Raw genomic sequence first — 22045 nt, 5'->3', positions numbered from 1 at the left:
TTTTTTCATTTATTAAGTTGGTTAATAATATTCCACCCTCTTTGTAGTGTGCAGGGATGCCGAAAGGGTGGTTGAAGTATACTATCTCTTTCTAAGCTTTTAAAATAAGTGAATTTTAAAGATAGTATCATAAAACAGTGATTTTTAAAATCTGTTAAACAGTGATTTTTAAAATCTGATTTTTAAAATATAACCTGTTAGTTTATTTTTTTTCAAAATAAAATCAGGTTTATTCTTTTGATACTAGCCGTTGTCAAATTTTGTAGTGTTTCATTATACAGAATAGTTCAAAGCTCAAGTAAGAATAAGTTGTAGGGTCTCCCTGGAGGCGCAAGGGTTAAGAAGCAACCTATGAAGCAATCTGCAGCCAATGCAGCACAAGTTTGATGCCTGGCTAGCCAGGGAGCAACCCACATGGCGCAGCAGACCTCTCCTGACTTGCCCGCTGCTCCCCTCAGCAGTGTACTTCAGTCAATCTACCTGTTCTGTTCCCCACTCTGTCTCTGGTGAATCCTCTCACCCCCCACACCTCTGGCCTGTACCCCAGTTCTTGTATGCATAAATAAAAAAATAAATCTTTAAAAAAATAAAGAATGAGTTGTACATTTCTTACACAGATATTTCCCCAACCTCCCTCTACCCCTTCCACCCACCAATTTCATTTCCTCTAGAATGTGCAGACATCTAGTGTGATAACAACAGTTTATTTACTGGTCGTTTATTTTAGCCCAGTTAATTTGTTCCCCTCAACTTGAAAAAGTGAACAGTAGAGAAAATTATCAGTAGGTCCTCATGGTGATAACAGCAAAGAGCCTTTGATTATAAGACTTAGGTTCTACTTTGGGCACTGTCCCTAATAAATATAGTGTCATATTTAACCTTTCTAGATTTCACCTAACTGGGTGTGTGAAGTTTTTTGCCAGATCTTTATGATTTTAAATTGACAGAATGGCTGTGCTAAACTAATTCTACCTTTACTCTTTCTGTTATGAGTTGTTCTCATAGGTGTGACCAATATGGCCTTTGCTAATTATTTATAGTTGCTCGATAGCTCTTCCTGCCTTACAACCACTTCCAGCTACCTTGACTCATAAAATTTTAATTAATCACACTATTTACACTGTTGCATCTTTTAATAGTTTCTGCTAAATTATTTTAAGAACATTGTGATTCTAGTGATGTGACTTTTCAGTGCTGGGAATCCAGTTTGCAAAGTATTACATATGGAACTTTGATTATGCAGTAAAGCTAATTTCATGGAATCATAATAGAGAATTCCAAGATTTGCCCTTGAGAAAGGAATAAAGTAAGATTATATCTTACACATGAAGAGATATCCAATTTTTGCTCATTGTACTCTAAAAATATTGCTTGTTTTAGCCACATTATTTACACTCTGGATTTTTGAGCCTACCTGGAAAATGCGCTCTTGGCTAAGGTTTTTCTGCCTGAAAATATTTTCTGTTTCCCATTTTGTTATTAGTGAAATATTCTTGGAAACAGTTGTTTAAATCTCCGTTGTGACATTTTATTTTTGAAGCCTCTTCTGAAAAATACACATTTAAAAATTTAATTTCCTGTGTGGTATTATGAAGACTATATTATGAGCATAGGGGAAATTCAGAGTAATAGTAAATAAGTCATAATTATTTCGGTAGAGATAAGAGGTTCTATGCTGAGATGAAGATGTTTGGATTTTTAAAGATTCCATGTTGGAGAAATTTTATTTATTGTTTTTCATGGGTAAAGTGGGATTTCTTTGTACCCATGTTCATACTCATTTTCATTTTTCTTTGTGAAGACTTTTATGGAAGGTACTTGATGTCTTCCAGTGATATTTAAATATCTTAATAGGCAGACTAATAAATTCCAGAGTTTATTAAGAATGATAAAGTTTCTCCTAGTCTTATTTCCGTTTGCCCGCCAAAGCCTTAGGAATTTAGTTTAGCATGGTACTTTCCCTCAATTTTGTGCTAAAAACTAAGGGCCTTCAAATGGGTATTTAGGGAAAAGTATTGATTGTTTACTCATATCTACTTTGTATTATTTCTTAACTATAAATTTAAGCCCGATTAAAATTTTGGAGTTTGAATAGAGTAGTTGAAAGTTATTTGCATAGAGAGACTGATACATTTATGTTCAGGTAAGATAATTTATTTAGTTCATTCTTGTATGGAAAGATTGTCAGACTTTTCCCAAAGAATGTAATAACTCTAATATTTTGCTAGACTTTTCCTATCTTCCTCTAACTTAATGTTTATGTGTTAATTAGCAATTTAACTGATTTCCCCTCTCTTACATAATAAAGCCAAGCTCCTAAACATAGTGTTACCCATATTGTGACTTTTACCTTTCCAGTCTCTCCTGTGACTCACTCTGCTCATTTCTTTCATTCAAAAATTGAATGAATACAAAAATTGTCTTTCATCTCTCTATCTTGCACTTTCATTTACACTGTCAAACCTTTACTTGTTTTACCTTCATGTAATGCCTCATCTTCACATGCTTCAAAAATTTGGTATCAGTTTTTTTCAGAAGCCATTCTCCAATGGGATTAGTGCTTCTTCTAGTTCAGTGTTTACTGTAATACATTGTAGTCTATTTGTCCTTATCTTCCTATAGACCTTAGTTGTCCAGTACTGTGGGCACTACCATAGTTGCTATTTAAATTTGAGTTCATTTAAATTGCACAAAAATTTTACTCAGCCATGTTAGCAACATTTCAAATGTTAACACAGCTAAATGCTGTTAATGCTACTGTTGCGAGCAGTGCACATATAGAATGTTTCTATCATCTCAGAAAATTGGTCATTGATACTGTATGTTACAAGATTTGTGAAAAGTGGAGCCATGTTTGTTTATTTTGGTACTGCCAGTATCTAGAATGGTCAGGTACATAGTAGGTATTCATTGCATGTTTTTTCAGTAAGCTAAATAAGATGAAAGACGTGAAAAGAAGAAATTACACTGTGCTGGCTTATAGGTTACTGATATTTCCCAAGATTTTTAGATGTTACTCTGAATGAAACTCATTTATGAGGTCATTGATCACATCATGTGCTGCTAGTTCAATATCTAAGAACTGGTTCTAATGTACCCCATTCTGGGATCCTAAAGCATACCTCACAATCTCAAATGCCTTTAACTTTGTGGAACAATGAATGTCAGAGAACTGTAGGAGTGATTGTATTGCCATTTCCTCCTTCCTGTCTTTGTCATTAAGATTTTTTTTTTTAAGGTTTATTTATTTATACAAGCACTGGGGTACAAGCCAGAGGCGCAGGAGGGTGAGAGAATCCACCAGAGACAGAGCAGGGAGCAGAACAGGCAGAAGGACTGAAATACACTGCTGAGGGGAGCAGTGGGCGCAACAGAAGTCTGCCAAGCAATGTGGGAATCTCCTTGGCAGGCCAGGAATCAAACTGGCGATGTGGAGGCTGCGGACAGCCTCACAGCACTACGCTCAACCTGCTGTGCCACTGGGGAGGCCCTGTCATTAAGATTTTTATTTCATTTTTATTTATTTTTTTTAAATCACAGAAGTTATAGATAGGCATTGCAAAATTTAAGAAAAATAAAGAATAGGAAACACTTCACAACAGTTTAGTGTATATCATCTTTTCATGTGATTATGTAGGTGAAAATGTGATATGCTTTTGTTTTTAGTAAACATGCATTTTTCTGCAGCTTGTGTATTATAATTAATGGAGATGTTTCCAAGTCCTATCCTTTCACTTTTTTTCTTCCTGAGAAGCGATCCCTAGCTTACTTTTGTTTCGTTTTTTTAAATATTTTTTTTTTTACCTATGTGAATTTCAATATATACAGAGATATCTTTCTTTATGTGTGGTTAACTTTTGGTAAAGTGGTACCTATTCAGTTACTTAGTTATTTAATATAGTAGAAAAAATAATTTCCATTCTATCCAAAACTATAAACAATTTGCCAGTTATTGGTAATGTACTCAACACCTACTTGACAATTTACCAAAGATTTCTGCATAAAAGAAAGTATTTAAAAAGCACGAGTTACCTAATTATTTAATAAATACATCGGTCAATATGTTTCCATTTAGTATACATGGATGTCACACAGTTCTGTATGCAAATTACATTTTTCTTTTATGCTTCAATAAAATTAAACATAAATGAGCAATGGAATGTTCCCATCTTGTAAGTTATACATTACTGAGAATTTTTGTCTTTTTACTATTAGGATTCGTCTTAAAAAGAATTATCTTAATCTTAGTTGTAATATAGCTTGTAACCTGTTGAAACCTTCTAGTATTAAAAAAAACACAGGTATCAAAGAATCTTAAAATGTATTAATCTGTTCATGTGTGTTAAACTATAATGAGGAAACAATAAAATGAGCAAAGACTTTTTTATAATCATTATTAGCAGTTCTAGAGTTGTAAGAGTAGATCTGGTCCCTAGAGAAGAAAGATAGAGGATTTTAGTCACTGTTGCTGTTTGGTGTCAGGTTGAGGTGAAACAAATGTGAGTGGAAGAAGAAATTACTTGAAAGAATAAATGCCTGAATCCAGTGTTCACTGTTTACTTTTCTTTGTTCTTGAAATTCTTAGAAATAAATGGCTATGACTTATTGTCTGTAGCCAGAGATGAAGCAAAGGAATAGAAAAAACTCAAAGTAGATGACTTAAGTTTCCTTCTGTAGTTTAATACAGCTCCTGCTAAAATGAGATTTCTCTTATAATTACACTTTTGAATGTGATTCTTTGGCTTATGTCATGAACACATTATTAGCACCAGAAGTAATTTTGACTCTGACCTTTTTGTTTTTTTGTTTTTTAGCAAATTTGGTCATTAATTTATCATTTATGACTTCTCTTTTGTCTGGACAACCAAGAGCATCACGTTAAATCAACTCCCAGGGCCTTCATTGGTTGACTCTATTTCATGATGCTAACAATGTTAGTCTTTATATAATGCTTTGGATGCATTATATGTTCTGATACTTTATTTCCCTATCTAAAATCATCAAATGAGGTAACATTTGGTTTCCAGAAAGGACATTTTACCAAGATACTTGGTTAATCTCTTGTTAGTACCTTGGCAATTTTTTTTTTTTCACATGCCCCTAGGCCTAAAGTAATGCTAACAACTCTGTTATATAATTAGGCCTGAGCTACCTGTAATACTGTTTGACGTGATATTTGACTGATACTGCTGTTTCCCCAAGCTTTAAAACATCTGTTGGTGAGCCTGCCTGGTGGCGCAGGGGTTAAAGACAGCTCTCTCAAGCTATTGCCAGCCACTGCAGCACAAGTTTGATCCCTGGCCAGCCAGGAGCAACCCACATGGCACAGCAGACCTCTCCTGCCTCATGCACTGCTCCCCACTCTCTCCCAGTTCTTCTATGCATAAATAAATAAATCCTTAACAAATAAAACAATAAAATATCTGTTGGGAATTGAGGCTGCTAGAGCGGGAGAGAGAGGAGGGAAAGGACTGGAACAAAGTGGGGAGGGGCTCACTGGTCCAGGCTAAAGGACTGTGGGTGCTTTGATGGTGAGAGTAACATATATCTGAGAAGGTATGAACCTGTTCCCTTAAATTATATAGTGTGGCAAGCCAGTGTTACCTCAATAAAGAAAAAAAAGAAAAATAATAAATTTCCTTGTTTGAAAATACATTAAAAATAGACCATCATACACAAAAATAAATAATTGTTTGCATTCCTGTGTGTTCACTATGGTTCTTCTTTTGAGGACTTAGACCCTAGGGTTTTCCATGTGAAATGTGTTCTGTTTCATAAAAATATTTCACATTTATGTAATTTGTCTTATTCATGAATATGGAACTTATTCAACACTAAATATGAGTTTAAAACATTAGTGCAGATATTTCTTTGAATCAAGGAAAATATAAAAGTAAAGTTACCTTTTAAAATAAAATCTTAGGGGCCTCCCCAGTGGCGCAGCGGTTGAGCGCTGGGTTGCGAAGCTGCCCGCGGCCTCTGCGGCGCCGGTTCGATCCCCGGCTGCTCCCCGGCCACCTGAGGAGGGTCCCACATGGCGCGCAGACCTCTCCTGCCGCCTGCTGCTCCCCTCAGCAGTGTCCTTCAGTCCTTCTGCCTGCTCTGCTCCCCGCTCTGGCTCTGGTGAATTCTCTCACCCTCCCGCGCTTCTGACTGTACCCAGTGCATGTGTAAACAGAACAAACAAACAAAACAAATAAATAAAGAAATAAACATGCCTCTATAAAAAAAAAAAATTAAAAAAAAAAATAAAATCTTAGGTCTTGCTTAGATTCTGAGATGATTGCACTGATGGATCACTATATATAGATATTTTTGGTTTTTCTGAATTCCTACATGAAAATAGGACAGGTAGAAGCAAAACCACACCCATGAAAACATTTTTACCAAAGTTTGATGATGATTATCTTGTGGATTCCAAAATATGAGCAGATAGAACTAATAAAAACCCCACATTTATTAGGCTTCTGCATAAGGAAGTAGAGAGAAGCATTGAGGTGTCTGGACCTGAGAATAGAAGCTTCCCAAAGTGGTGAATAGCCAACTTGAAGTTGGGAGAGGTTTTCCCACTTTATTTGATCAATGTAAGAGACTTGAGACCCAAATTGACTTGAGCAGCCTTGTTCTGTTGAACTCTCAAAACTGATCAGGTTCCCCCTTCAAGGATCCTGCCAAGAAGTTTCTGCTAGTGAAATAAAAATTGAGCAGGATGCAGTTACAGAGAAAAGAGATGGTCCAGATAAACATGAGAGGAATATTTTTAAACATTACATGAAAGCAACACAAGAGGGAGCTTTGTGAAGTTAAGAAAGCATTCTGACCCAAGTCTTATTTTAAAAATTTAGGGAAAATTAAATTCATCAAAGGTCTTTGAGAAATATATTTTCAGGAATGATTGTACCAATTTCTACTTCCCTCAACAAGTTCATATTGCTAACATTTGATGATGCCAAATTTTTAATTATTTTCAAATTTATTGAGATTGCATGAGGCTTATTTCCTTATTGAAATTATGCAAATGAATGTATTCTTTACCTTTTAAAAGTTTTTAATTTTTTTCATAGTTAAGCTTATCTGAAATTGATATTTTTAATATATATTTTTATTTATTTATGCATACAAGAACTGGGTTGTAGGCCAGAGTTGTTGGGGGTGACATGATTCACCAGAGACAGAGTGAGGAGTAGAACAGGCAGATCTACTGAAATACACTGCTGAGGGGAGCAGCTGGTGAGATAGGAGAGGTCTGCTGAGCCATGTGGGTTAGCTCTTTAGCAGGTAATCGCTCTCTAGCAGGTAATCGAACTCCTGCCACAGTAACTGGTGTTAGCTTGGTAGTGCTGAGACTTTAACCCCTGTGCCACTGAGATTAGTATGAGTTCAGCATCCCAATTTCTTTTTTTCAAAAAATAATTATATTAGCATCTTGTATTGATTTGTTTTGCCTTCCTCAACTAATCAGCAGTGCTAGTTTTGTTGTAAATCAAGTTTCCTTATATTGTTGTATCTGTTTCCATTGTGTTACTGTGATGTGTTTGTAGTAGGCATACTTATTTCTTAACTACTGTAGCTTTTCATGAAATCTTCATGCCTGTCTGTGCACCTTATTCTTTATGAATCCTGACTTTTTTGGCTTTTTATTCAGTGATAAATTTAGAATATTGAAAAAGTATTGATTTTATACAGGAATTGCTTTTATTTTATTTTCATTTAATGCATAATAAGTTCATGATATTCTTCCTCTTTTAATTAATATATGGAGTTTTTCTCTTTTTTCTCCATTGTTTTGTGTTTTTTTATAATGAACTTAAAAATCTTTTGTTAAGTTTATGCATAAGTACTTTGTTCTTTTCTTGGTAAATGGTATTTTTAAGATTATATTTTATAGCTGTTAGTGTTATATGGAAATACAGTTGACTTTTTAAATTGAGTTTGTATCCATTGATGTTGCTAAACTTTTTAATATTTAAAATTTGTAGATTCTTCGAGGGTTTCATGTAAATAAGCTTACCATCATAGATTTGATACTTTTCTGTAATTTTTGTAACTTGCATTTCTTTTCTGAACTCACTTATACCTCTGATACAATGTCAAGAAAAAGTGTTAGTAGTAGAGTATTTCTCCTTACTTGTTTATAAGTTTTAAGTTGTCACCATTAAATGTTTGGTGTGGGATCTTTTTTGTAGATGTACTACATCAGAATAAAAAATTATTCATGTTATTTTTTTTATTGAAGCATTATTTTGATAAGGTTTGTCATGTTACTTTTTTTGTTATTGAAGCATTATTTTGATTGTTAAGGTTTGTTTACTGTGTCTTTCCCCTATTTATCAGTCTTGTTAAGAGACGGCCAGTTTTATACAATTTACAAGGAATCAGCTTTCAGCTTCATGTAGTGTGGGTTTTTTTTGTTTTTGTTTTTTAGTTTATATTGTGGTAGATCTCCTGTTTTGAGAGATCCTACACCTCAAAAAACACAAACAACTTGTAAAGTAGTGTTCTCTCAATTTAATAAACTTACGGCTGTATCATGAAAAAATTCTATTAAAAATTAGTAAAATGTATTTTGTTTTATATTCTTCAACTTATATATCCTTCTCCCTTTTTACTTTTGGGGTTTGTTTTGCTATTTAATCCTAAGTGTTTAATTTCTTTAAACTTAATGAGATTTTTCTAGTTATCTTTTTATTGCTGATGTAATTTTATTGTAGCTAGAGAATATGGTCTGTATATACCAATGATTTGTTTATGTATTTGAACAAAATGCACATTGGGTATGTTGCTTTGTTTCTGTTCACTAGATCAAGTTTGTTGATCGTGTTTCTATCTTCCTGTACCTGCATGTTTACCTCTATTTACATATTACCATTATTGATTACTTCGTTTAGATCTGGGTTTCAATATATTCTTACTTATTTCTTTAATCATGTATGCATTCTGACATTTAATGTGTGATAGATCCAACAATTGCATATTGCTGTAGATCATCCTATTGTTTTTTTTTGTTTCTGCTAGTTCTTTTGTGTGGTACCTTGCTTCCTTGTGTGTATGTTGTTTCATGTTTCCTTCCCTCCCATCCTCTTCCTTTCTTTTCTTTTTTTTCTTTTTTTTAAAGATTTATTTATATATGCATACAAGAGCTGGGGTACAGGTCAGAGATGTGGCGGGGTGAGAGGATTCAACAGAGACAGAGCAGGGAACAGAACAGGCAGACTGACTGAAATACGCTGCTGAGGGGAGCAGAAGGCAAGACAGGAGAGGTCTGCTGTGCCATGTGGGTTGCTCGGATTGCTTCATAGTGTGTGCTTAACCCCTTGTGCCATCAGGGAGGCCCTTGTCTTTTTTTTAAATGAGGTGATATTAGGATTCCCCCATCAGGAATTGCCACCGTAGTGCACATACCACCAAAATCACTCATTTCCCACCATAGTCCATTTTGCTTCTTTCCCTCTTTGTTCTTAATGCCACTCCCATCCCCTTCCCCTTTCTGGATGCTTCAGTTAATATAGTCAGCTTTCAAGGGTTGCTTTTTAAGCTTGTATTTATCTGACCCTTAGTTCAGTTTCTATATATTCCATATATTGTGACATCATCTGGTATTTATCTTTCTGACTTACTTCACTTAGCATTATCCCTTCCAGCTTCAATATGCTGCCACAAAAAACATGCATTTCATCTTTTTTGATCACTGAGTAATATTCCATTGTGCATGTATACCACATTTTCATCCACTCATCTATTTTTGGGCATTTAGGTGGTTTCCATGATCTGAATATTGGAAATAGAACTGCAGTGAACATAGGAATGCAAGTTCCCCTTTGAATTAGTTTTTGAGTTTTTCCTGTAGATGCCTAGGAGTAGAATTACTGGGTTATATGGTAGATCCATTTTTAATATTTTGAAACAACTCCATCCTGCTTTCCATAAAGGCCAGGCCAGTCTGTATTCTCAGCAGCAGAGCAGGAGACTTCCCTTTAACTCCACATTCTTCCAACACTTGTGTCTGGTCTTTTTGATAAGGGCCTTTCTCACTGGTGTGAGATGGTATCTTCTTGTGGTCTTGATTTGCATTTCCCTGATAAATGATAATGAACATTTTTTTCATGTGCTTTTTTGCAGTGTGTATGTCTTTTGGGAAATAACTGTTTTGTTCTCCTGCCCATTTTTTGGATTGGATCATTGGTTGTTTTTTTCTTGAGTTGTGTGGGTTCTTTATAAATCTTCGACATCAGTCCCTTGTCTGATATATGGTGTGCAAATATTTTCTTCCCCTCGGTAAGATATCTTTCCAAGTTACAGTTTCTTTCACTGTGCCAAAACTTTTTAGTTTGGTGTAGCCCCAGTTTATGTTCTCTGTTGTTTTCCTTGTTGTTAGGATGAATCCCTAAAGACATCACTGGCGCTTAGGTTGTAAAGTGTTTTACCCATGTTTTCTTTTATGTATTTTATGGTTGCAGAACTCACATCCAAGTCTTCTGTCCATTTTGAATTTATTTTTGTGTGTAGTATGAGATAGTGGTCAAGTTTCACCATTACATGTGGCTGTCCAGTTTTCCTAGTATCATTTTTTGAAGAGGCTATCCTTGTTTATTTTTGGGTTGTCAGTTCTATTCCATTGACCTGTATGTCTCTTTTTGTTCCAGTACCAGACTTTATGGCTTTATAATATAGTTTGAAGTCTGCAGTCATGATACTGCCATTCCCTTTCATTTTGTCAGTATTGCATCTCCTGTTCAGAGTCTTTCATGATTCCATATGAATTTTAATAGTGTTTGTTCCAATTCTTTCAAAAATGCCATTGATATAAATTTATTTGGATTGCATTTGAGTCTGTATGTTGCTTTGGATAAGACAATGTTGATTTTGACAATGTTGGTTCTTCCAAACCATGAGCAGAGAATATATTTCTATTTTGTATCTTCTGTTTTCTTTTAACAGTGTCTTGTGGTTTTATTTGTATAGATCTTTTAACTCTTTTGTTAGATTTATTCCAAGGTACTTACTTTTTTTAATTTTTTTTTTTTGGTGAGATTGCAAATGGGATCACTTTCTTAATTTCCTTCTCTTCTATCTTATTGTTTGTATATAGGAAGGCAACTGATTTTTGTGTATTGATTTTATACCCTGTCACTTTGCTAAACTGATGGTTTCATTTAATTTTTATGTGAAATCTTGAGAGCTCTCTATATGTAGTATGTCATGTGATAATTTTACTTCTTTTCTAATTGAGTCCTTTTATGTCTTCCTCTTGTCTAATTGCTCTAGCTAGGACTTCCAATACTGTGTTGAGTAGGAGTGGATGAAATTTCACGTAAGGGAAGCATTTCCAACTTAGATATATGCTATATATTCTCATTGGTTATTGTAATTTGACTGAGTGGTGGCGGTAATGGTGGGTAGTGTTATTTCTGTTTTTTTTACTGAATGCAGTTATTACACCTATAATTAAATGATTCTTTTCCTTCCCATTCTTTTATTTTCTCTTTCCATCCCAGTTCTTCCCGTTTTTTCTCTCTTGCTTGCTTCCTCCTCTCACATTTCTTCCCCTTGTTTCTTTATAGTATCATTTATTGTTTATAGTATATATTATTCTTCTACCTGAAGGACTTTTAGAAAAAAATTTTGAAAGGATTTCAAAAGTGTATATGTAACCATACACAAAATTATTAAAAGTCAGTAAATTTTTACTTAAGGAATTTCACATGTTCTAATTCCTTTCACTGCTTTTCACCATAGTTCCTCCAAAGTTTTAGTCATATTTTTAAGATAGCCCTTTTAAAAAGAACTTCTACCTTTTCACATTTATCATGTCATTCAGTCCATAATTCTTTCAGTTGGTCTTCTTTGATCATTACTTGAATATGGACATACTAATCACTGTTTCAAAATATCTGCACTTATAACATTGGGATCCAATTTCTTTCAAGCATTTTTCTTTACAGCTGCTTTTGGGTCAGAGTAGATGGATATTCTATTCAAATTCAGACATCTTCTAAACATGAATAAGTTAAAATAATTTTCACTATTTAACCTTTCACACTTTAGAAGAGTATAAATCTTTTCCGATGATATGGGTCCTACCGAAAAAGACCCATCAGTATAGATCTCAACTACAAAATAGTTTTATAATGTATTTCTGAAGGTGATGAGTTCTTTTAAGGTTTATATGCCTGGAAAAGTCTTCGTTTTATATCATTTTATCTTTGGTCCTCTTTACATAATATATAATCTATGGCTACTTTTAAGACCTTTTTGTGTAATTTTCTTTATGACTTTTATACTTGAGATTTATGGAGCATTTTGAATTTATGTTTATAGCTTGAATCAAATTTAGAAAATTTTATCCATTATTTCTTCATTTATTCTGGCCCAGTTTTCCTTTGGGATCTGTCGTTACACTTATTTAGGTAACCTGAAGTCCCATGGTTTGCTGTTGCTGCATTTTTTTTTTTACTATTTTTTCTCTATTTTGAATACTTTTTATTGCATTATTTTCAAGTTCACTATTTTTTCTTACATACAATTATGTATATAGTTACATACAAATGTAGTTATAATTTGTAATATTGTCTCATCTATAATCTGTGTCATTTCTGGACCTTTTTTCCTACTGATTGTTTGGTTTTTGATTTCTTACCCATTATGTGTTTTATTTTACTGCTTCATTGCCTGCCTGGTAGTTTTGCTTGGGTGCTAGTACTTGGAAATTTTGCTTATTCAGTGCTATATATTTTTTTATATTTCTGTTAATACTTTTGAGCTTTCTTGGAGTATTGTTATTTAAAATCTGTTTTGAGATTTTGGGGAAAACTTTTCTTTTTAATTTAAAACTTTGTTACATAGAACCACAGTAGGCTTTAGTTTAGGGCAAATTTTTCCCAACTATTGAGACTGTATTCTTCTTAGTACTCTACCCAGTACCCCCTAATTTATAGTATTTTTTTACTCTGGTTTCTTGGAATAGCCCTTTGTGAGTCAGAGATTGTTTTTACTGTCTCTTTTCCAAGCATCTGGTAATTTCCTTAAATGCATACATACCCTGGTTAATACTTAGCTAAGTCTCAAGAGTCTTTCTAGGTCTCTAGAGTGCTTTTTCCCCCTCATCTCTTTTGTCTGGTACACTCTCCTGTTCACTTTAACTGCTTTGTCCTACCTAGACTCTCAGCTCCACTTCCACTATCACAAAGTTTGCTGGACTCCACTAAAGCGCCCTATCCCTGCCTTGCAGCTTGGAAGCTCCTTCAGTATAAGTAAAAACAGTTTTCCGGCTCTCTCAGGCATAGTGGTCTTGTACTGCTGATGTCTAAAAATGATTGTTTACTATATTTTATCCATTTTTAAGTTTTAAGCAAGACTGGTGCAGGGAGAGGCCTGATTCCCTGCATCTTGACTGGAAGTAGATTTCTTAAAATTTATTTCTTTTAACTTACGTTTTGGTTGAGACAATGGATGAAAAATCATTCCTGTCAAAGAGAAAAGACTTTGTGCCAGTATTTAGCCAAGGCTTAAGTATTTTCTGTTATGTTTATTATAATATACAGAAATATTAAGACCTGATCTCAGCACTTAATATCTTTTGGAAGAAATATAAAGTAGTACAAATCAGCAAATGAATTCATATATATCATATATAAAATCATCATAGCCTAGAATCTATTTTATGGGAACCAAAACATTGGACTTTTTCCCTTGAACTCCCTTGAATTCACTAACTTAAGATTCCCTAGAATCTAATGGACCCACAAACAGTGTAGCCATTTATCTTCTCAGTTAAGGTAATAATTTTATTAATTAATATTCCTTAGTTAAAAAAATCTATTCAGTAGCAGAGAATAGTATATTATCTCTTGTTTAATCTGGATCAGTAAATTTAAAGACATTATAGTACATGTTTTAATGAAAGTAGTAACATATTTCTTAGTGGGTATGAAAATTTAAACCTCTTCTTTTCCAGTAGGATAAAGACAGTGTAATAAAGCCGACAGAATGTGGTAGAGTGCAGAACCCTGATTTTTGAAACATTATTCTCTGCTTTATATCACTTTGGGCCAGTTAGGTATTCATATTTGAGTTAGCTCTAAAATTAAAAGATGATTGGTTTACTTAGAGGAGTAATTCACTTAACGGGTATGAAAGAAATAATAATAGAAAATCACCATTAGAACCTCACAATAATAGTTGCTGCAGGTACTATATATGGATAAGTGCTATAATTGGTGAGCAAGAATTTAAGGACACATAGGTATTGCATGCCCTCAAAGTACTTTTTTCAAAATATTTATAATTTAAAAAGAAAAATAATAATTTAACGTGGAGAAAACTGTCAAGTAAACTTCCTTAACCCAATAAAGGTTAATATCACCTGTATAATAAGACATTAACATCTGCTATCACGTATTGGAATGTTTCTGTCATGTACTATGCACTTCTGGTGTTTAGCTTTAAAAATGCCTACCCTTAATCTTGTCATGAAAATGGCATCAGGCATATGCAAATTGCAGGACAATCTTCAGTGTAGTTAGCATGACATCGTTGTTGGGAATGGCAAAGGAGAGCTGAGGTAAAGTTAGATGTTGGAAAAGATTAAGGAAAGATAAAACTAAATGTAAATGGATATTGGAATAGCAAAAAGACATTAATGGAAAAACTGGTAAAATCTATATAAAGTTGTTTAGTTATTATCTTATTTTCTTAGATTGATCATTGCTGTGTTACCTTTAGGGAAAAGTGGAATTATGGGAGCAATACTATTTTTGCAACTCTTTTCTAAGTCTAAAATTATTTACAAATAACAAGTTTGTTTGCTTTTTAAAAAAATGGTAACAGTGTTTATGGACAGAACTTGATAATATATAGTTGAGGTAGCTATTTCATGGGGAGGACCTCACTTTCATAGTAACAACCTTAAATTTTGTTATGATTAAGTGAGGTGTATACAGAGTTCTTTGAGCAGTACTTATGAGGTAAGCACCCAATATATATTAATGCTTATTTGTACTGAAAACTGGCTTGTCCACTATTGAACAGTGTACTGCCTAAACAAAGAATTTAACTAAGGAGTACATATTCCTATAGACTACACTGCAACCCAGTGGCTTTGAGTAGTATACTTCTAGTGGGATTTTGTTACAGAAAAGAGACGTGTATTATCTTTTCTTACAAAATTGTACATTTGAAATACTCTGGAAACAAGATTTTTTATTTGAGTTGTAATCTAACTTGAGAAAAAATTGGGAAATAAAAACAATTTTAATCTCTAAATCTTTTTGTTTTTATCTGGTACTTTCATAGTATAGCGTGCTAACCACTAAAGGTTTCTGGTATTCTTTTTGATATTTTGGAAGTGGTTTTTAACTTCAGTGGGAAAAGACATAAAACAGTATTACTCATGTTTCGGAAATACAAAATTTAACATTATTTTTTTACATAATTCCATTACTTTTTAAAATAATTGTTATACCCATTTTTCCTTTTTTTTTTTTGCATATGCTACTTGTGTTGTATTGGTCAGTTAGTGTCAGATAACACTCAGTTAACTGCATGCATGGAGTAAGAGGAAAACACATTCATGCTGTGGGTCTGAACTGTGCCAGGCACTGTTCCAGGTCCTATGGAGAAAGAAGTAAACAAAAAGACAAACAAAAATTATATTCTCATGGAATTAACATTTTAGAACATAGGAAGACATTAAACAAAATAAAATGAATTATGCATTATATATTGATAAGTGCTGTGTGGAGAAAATAAAAAGCAGGGAGCACCTAATGGATAGGGGGAAAATGTGTTATTTTAAATAGAATAGACAGGGAAATCCTCACTAACATACCTCATTGCCTGAGGTAAGGTGAGGTAGGAAGCCGTATAGATATCCTATAAGCAGGAGTAAGTACAAAGGTCTGAAGGCAGGAGTGTATTGTATTCCTTATAAGTTTGAGGAGCAAGGGGTTAGTGTGACAGGAACACAGGGAAGAGGCAAATGCTAGGAGATTAGAGGTAAGGGTACGTTCTCTTAGGCCTTGAAGACCATAATAATGGTATGGGGAGCCGCTATGTAAATGTGATTCTGCCTACTATGATTTGTGATGTTCCTTTATTTTGAGCATCAAATGGACAAAGTATATAAAGAATGTAAGTGTTTGAAATGCAGTATCTAGCACATTACATAGAAGATGGTCACTGAATGTTTTTATTGAATTAAATTATATGGCAAGGTGTTTATTAGTATTTGAAGGTCCTGTGTTTCCTTACTGAGGGATATTTTTCATTTTTAACTGCTTCATATAACTTAGTTCAGAATTCTAACAGTCCTATAAAACATTTGCCACCTTCAATAATATTTATGTTATTGGATAGACATTATCATAAAATCACTTAAGCATCTATTTTTATTTGCTTTAGTATTCCTTATAGTCATAATCTAGTTTTTCTGAATCAGTAACTTTATATTTATAAAACAAGAACTCACATTATTTAAGTCCTATAACTGGATTGATTTGTTTAAAATACTGTTATCTAGTATGGTTAAAATTATTTTAATTGAGGACTCTTTGTTTTTATCAGAGTAAAATGCTTTTAAAAAATTAATTTCCTCCCAGTGAAATACACCTATGCCAAAAGGTATCCCTGATTTTTTACAGACTCACCGTTCCACTTTTAGAAATTTAAATATCCATGTAGTCCAGTAGTCATTCTGCTATTTGATGTTATCAATATGTACAAGAACCTTACATGAAATGTTGAATTCTTAGGAGAACAAAGAAAACAGAAGTGGCCAGGCAAAGAATTTTAACAGTGTCTTAGATATTTTCGTGTGGCCAGGTTAGCCCTATTTGTACATTTTCTAGAAAAGTATGTAAGTTTATAAAAAGCTCTGTCCCTCCCCAACTACTTTCTTGATTAGTATTTTGAATCAGTCTGAGAGAGAAGATTGTGGGGCTGAGAAATAATCGGGATGTAAGCAGGGATTCGTAATGTTGAAAATGGACATTCGTATCTTTATAGCATGATTTCCTCATTTTTCAAAGAGCAGAAGAATCCCATTGTTTTTCGTGTTCTGGTTGGACTCCTTTCTTATTGTTTGCTGGAGTTTGAACTTCAGAGCTATGGTTATCAACCCTGCTGTAGTATCTCAGGGGAACTCCTAGTGTGGGGCTGGTACCATGGCTCAACCTCCAACCTTTCCTTCTTAACTTCAGCCTCCAGCTCTGATTTTTCTAATCCCCAGAGTAGCAAATGTTGAAAGTTGTACAGGTAAGTTTGGTGGGAAAGGCTGAGGAACAAATGCTACTGTCATTAGTATTTCAGAGGTAGATGTTGGGCCATTTACCAGCGAGTGATTTTGTTTGTTAAAAAATAAATTTCTTATTAATTCTTTTTCTCCTAAGCTATCTCGTTATTAAGTAAAGGAGTCCGTGCTCTAAGAAATGATTTTGCTTCTCGTAAGATATGAAACAGGGAATACCTTAAACTAAATAAACCATTAATATTTTAATGCGGAAGAACGTTGTTAAGTTTTATTTTTAACTTCGTGTGGTACTACAGTGTTTAGCAGGATCAGAAAATTCATTTTCAGAAGAAGCTTAGAAAAAGAAACATTATATCATAGACTAAAATTTTGACTTGTGTGACTTCTCTTAGAAGGAGACATGTTTTAGTTTCCCTCACTAGCTTTAGATCTGCCATTTTTCTCTTTCCCAACATTTTAGGGAAGTACCTATGTTTTTAATTTCTGCAGGAATAAAAATTTCAAACATCTCTTTCTGTGAAGTATAACAAGAAAGACTGGAACATTTCTACCAATATCTAGATTTGAAGTTAACAGAAGTAAGTATAGAAGCAGTGTAGAAGGGCCTCCCTGGTGGCACAAGGGGTTAAGCACCGCACTATGAAGCAATCCGCAGCCTCTGTACCATGAATTCGATCCCCAGCTGGCCAGGGATCAGCCCACATGGTGCAGCAGACCTCTCCTATCTCGCCTTCTGCTCCCCTCAGCAGTGTAGTGTATTTCTGTCAGTCTGCCTGTTCTGTTCCCCACTCTGTCTCTGGTGAATCCTCTCACCCCCCACATCTCTGGCCTGTACCCCAGCTCTTGTTTGCAAAAATAAATAAATCTTAATAAATAAATAAATGAAAGTTTTTTTAAATAAAGTGTAGAAGGCACAGTATCTTATACGAAGTTCATCAAATATTTATTGAATTAATAAGTTCACCAAATTCTTATGTGTATATGAGTAACAGAGGGGAGAGTTGAGTGAGAGAGAGAGAGAGAGAGTGTGTGTGTGTGTGTGTGTAAAATTTCAACATTTCTGGCATTTTCTGCCTGTCTTCTTTCTGCCTAAATATGATCAAACATTATGTTTTTTTCCTTAATTCATTATTTTTAAAAATAATTGTTAGCAGAATAGCCCTGGGTCTGCACTACTTTGCTTATTAATATTATCCTCTTACACTGTCATTTCTCAGCTTTAAAAATTTAGCTCTCCCTAATCTATCTTGCATAGTTCTTATTCATGATTTCTAGATTCTTTTGCACATAAATGATACTCAGAATTATACCCAGGAAAAATAAACTAATATGACATATGATGCTATCATTTCATCAGAGAATGTGTGTTAGGCTTAGAGCGATTGGAACACCAAGTCCCTGTTATTTGGGGTCTTAAAATAGGTTCTTAAAATATAGAATCCTCAGCAATTTATCTTTCCTCTCTCAAATTTTGTTTTGTTTTTGTTTTTAATTTACTGATAACTCTGTATAGATAGCCCCCAGCCGTAATCCAGTTTATTCTGCAGTTCCTTCCTCCCTCTTTATTAGATGGGTTAACTTTTTATCCTCCCCCACCTTTAAGGATTGGTTTTATTTCACCCTTATTTTTAAATTTCCTTTGTGACTGGAGGATTTGTTTTGTATTTTATCTAAACTTAAAGCTTTTTACTATTAGATGTCCCTTCACTTGTGTTTTATAAATTTGCATCTTAATATTTGAAGATAAAATGCTGCTTATTTTAATTTTAGACCCTATTGGCTGAATTCTTAACTTTAGATTATTGCTCATAAGGCATACCAACTCTGGTTGGTTCTTTAGTTGGGTATATGATTGTATGTGTGCTTTTTTCTAAAATGGATTAGCACATTCTGAATGATTATGAGTTTTAATTATATGACACTACACTTTTTAAAGTTTATATGTTGGTGGTTTAGATTTTAATATATAAAGCATATTGATAAGGTGATTTTTAGATTTTGGAAAACCACAAAGTCTGTTTCTTCAGGCTGCAGCATACCTGATGTACTCTCACTAGATCAGAGTAAAGTGATAGGGGCATTTAGAGGCTATGGTAACACTCAGAGAACTCATAGGTTTTCTTGGGTCTCATATAAAGGGATGGTTTTGGGGATATCATCTGAGTAAAGCAGCTGCAGGAACCAGATTTTAGTGAAAGGTTTTTGGATTAGGCTGAGTGATTTGGTCTTCTCTGTGTTCTTCATTTTCTGAGCTGTAGGTTATCCTATTTGTTTGTTTGTTTAATAATGCTGTTTTAAAAATATTCCTGTAGCCACTGAAAAGACTTGGCCAGAATATTTATCTGCTCTGCAAAACACTGCCTGTGGATATGTTCATATAGGCTTCTATTAATAGTTTTCTCCTGAATCACATTTCACAGGAACACATGTTTTCTGAGCTTTTGTTTACCTGTTAACTGTTTTCAGTATTCACGAAGGATTTTATTACTTGTTTATCAGACATTATACACTGGCTAAAAATATGAAATCAATTACTTTTTATTTTCATGCTATCAATTCAAGTGGATGAATTAGAAATTCTACCTTCAAAATTTATCTAAACCCTCTATTTCTTAGAATCCTCCTAAGTAGATTCATGAACTATTCAATATACATTTATCATATTAGAAATATCAAGCCAATAGGCCTCCCTGGTTGCCTAAAGGTTAAGTCTCAGCGTTACCACAGAGAAGGCCTGAGTTCAATCCCTGGCCAGGGAGCTACCCCACATGGCACAGGAGACCTGTCCTGTCTCACCCACTGCTCTCCACTCTTTCTCTGGTGAATCCTTCCCCCCACCCCCGTCTCTCTCTCTAGCACCCACACACACACCCCTCTGTCCTGCACACTCCAGTTCTATGCAAAAATAAAATCTTAAAAAAAAAAATTAAGCCACTGTCTCTTCTAGAACTATAGGACTTCAGGAGTTATTTTTTTTTTTTTTTTAAGATTTATTTATACAAGAACCAGGGTACAGGCCAGATGCACGGGAGGGTGAAAGGATTCACCAGAGACAGAGTGGGGAACAGAACAGGCAGACTGACGAAATTCACTGCTGAGGGGAGTAGCGGACGAGACAGGAGAGGTCTGCCTCACCATGTGGGACTCTCCCAGCTGGCCGGGATTGAACCGGTGCTGCAGAGGCTGCAGACAGCTTCACAGAGCAGCGCTCAACCACCTGCGCCACCAGAGAGGCCTTTTTTTTTTTTTTTCAAAGATTTATTTATGCATACAAGAACTGGGGTGTAGGCCAGAGGTGTGGGGGGTTGCAGAGACAGTGGGGAATAGAACAGGCAGATTGACTGAAATACACTGCTGAGGGGAGTAGCAGGAGAGAGAGGAGAAGTCTGCTGTGCCATGTAAGGTTACCTCCCTGGCTGGGCATCAGTTAGCTTCATAGTGCTGAGACTTAACCCCTTGCGCCAAGTTACATGTTTCTTATTTGAGAAAATGAAGATTATTTGTTCTCCTAAGGGTTTCCAGGTATTAAGGTTTTTTGTTTGTTTTGAGAAACTAGGTTTGGTTTTGGTTTTGTTGTTGTATTCATTACATGTGCAGTTTTCTCCTTTATTTAAGCCTCCTTATTTATGTGTTTTCCAGGAGTGAAATAAAATTAGGATTGTTTGTAACAGTTGTGATGCAGGTTTGGAGCTCAGATTCCTGTTACCAAAAAAGGCAGCTAAAACAGAAATTCCTTGGGTTATAAATATTTCTAGGTTGTTGATGTGAAATTGTTGATTTTATAATGAGAAAACATGTTTCAAGCATGTTAGCAGTAAAACTCCTTGCTACTTTAGAGAGAAAATCCATAAGAATTTTAACCCAGTTTCTAGATTTATCTACATATTTAATCCTGCAGTGTCTGCTTCAGTAGCTTATAAAGAAAGTCAGAGTTTTGTTACAATCATCCAAATTCTTTGAATGACTACATTGTGTTCACTAAATTTAAAAAGAACTTAAAAATAAGATGTATATAATTTTTAAATATTTATTTCTACTTCTCTAAAGTATTCCCTTGATAACTACTTTTTAAGTGGCATAACTGTTCTATTTAACATAATTTTATCTAAAACAACTACTGTCCATTTGCTAAAGACTGACTTTCGTTTTTTACACCTCTGCTCAACCCCTTCCCATAATTCTGCTGAAGAGCTCTTTTTACCCCTTACTACTGCTCCTTTATGAAGCTTACCGTTTGGAGAGAACATAGACATTAAACTATTAGTATATATGTGTGATAAGATAATATAGGGGGTAAAAGGGGAAACTCTAGTAGGTTATCTGCATTCAGAGCCTATCTCTGTCACTTACAGATACATAATCTTGGGCAAATTATCACTAGGTATATGAACTTGGGCAAGCAACCTAGTATCTTTGGTTGTCAGTTTTCTCATCTGAAAATGAGTATTACATTCAGTAAATTATGTAATTATTATTAAGTAAATTATGAGCATTACAATGTCTGGGTACTTGTGGAGAGAGTCATGGTCAGAGAAATACTTAAGGCCTTGTAATTGTACCCTATTTGCAAGCATTTCAGTCACAAGTGCCATGATGAAATTTTTGTTTTATAAATTTACTCTGGCTGATGTAGATTTATGAGGAATAAGAGTAGATTGATTCCTGTTTCAAGGATACTGGAAATTCTTTTGCTGAATAATGACAGATGGGAAAATATGATTTTAATATAAATATTTAGCGTTCGTTTGATCAGTCTGAGTTTTAATTGCTTAAGATCACAGGGGTTATGAGTGGTATTTT

General features: G+C 34.3%; 1 protein-coding gene across 5 annotated transcripts in view; it reads left to right on the top strand.

Annotated features, from left to right (window-relative positions):
• The window catches only part of CNOT2 (CCR4-NOT transcription complex subunit 2), a gene marked incomplete at both ends in the record, with an annotated part of 67971 nt that overhangs the window by 813 nt on the left and 45113 nt on the right, over positions 1-22045 (top strand). The gene's annotated exons all lie outside the window — the stretch shown is intronic.

The sequence above is a fragment of the Talpa europaea genome (genome assembly GCF_964194135.1).
Source record: "Talpa europaea genome assembly, chromosome: 15".
NCBI lineage: Eukaryota > Metazoa > Chordata > Mammalia > Eulipotyphla > Talpidae > Talpa > Talpa europaea.
This window is presented reverse-complemented; position numbering and strand designations above follow the sequence as displayed.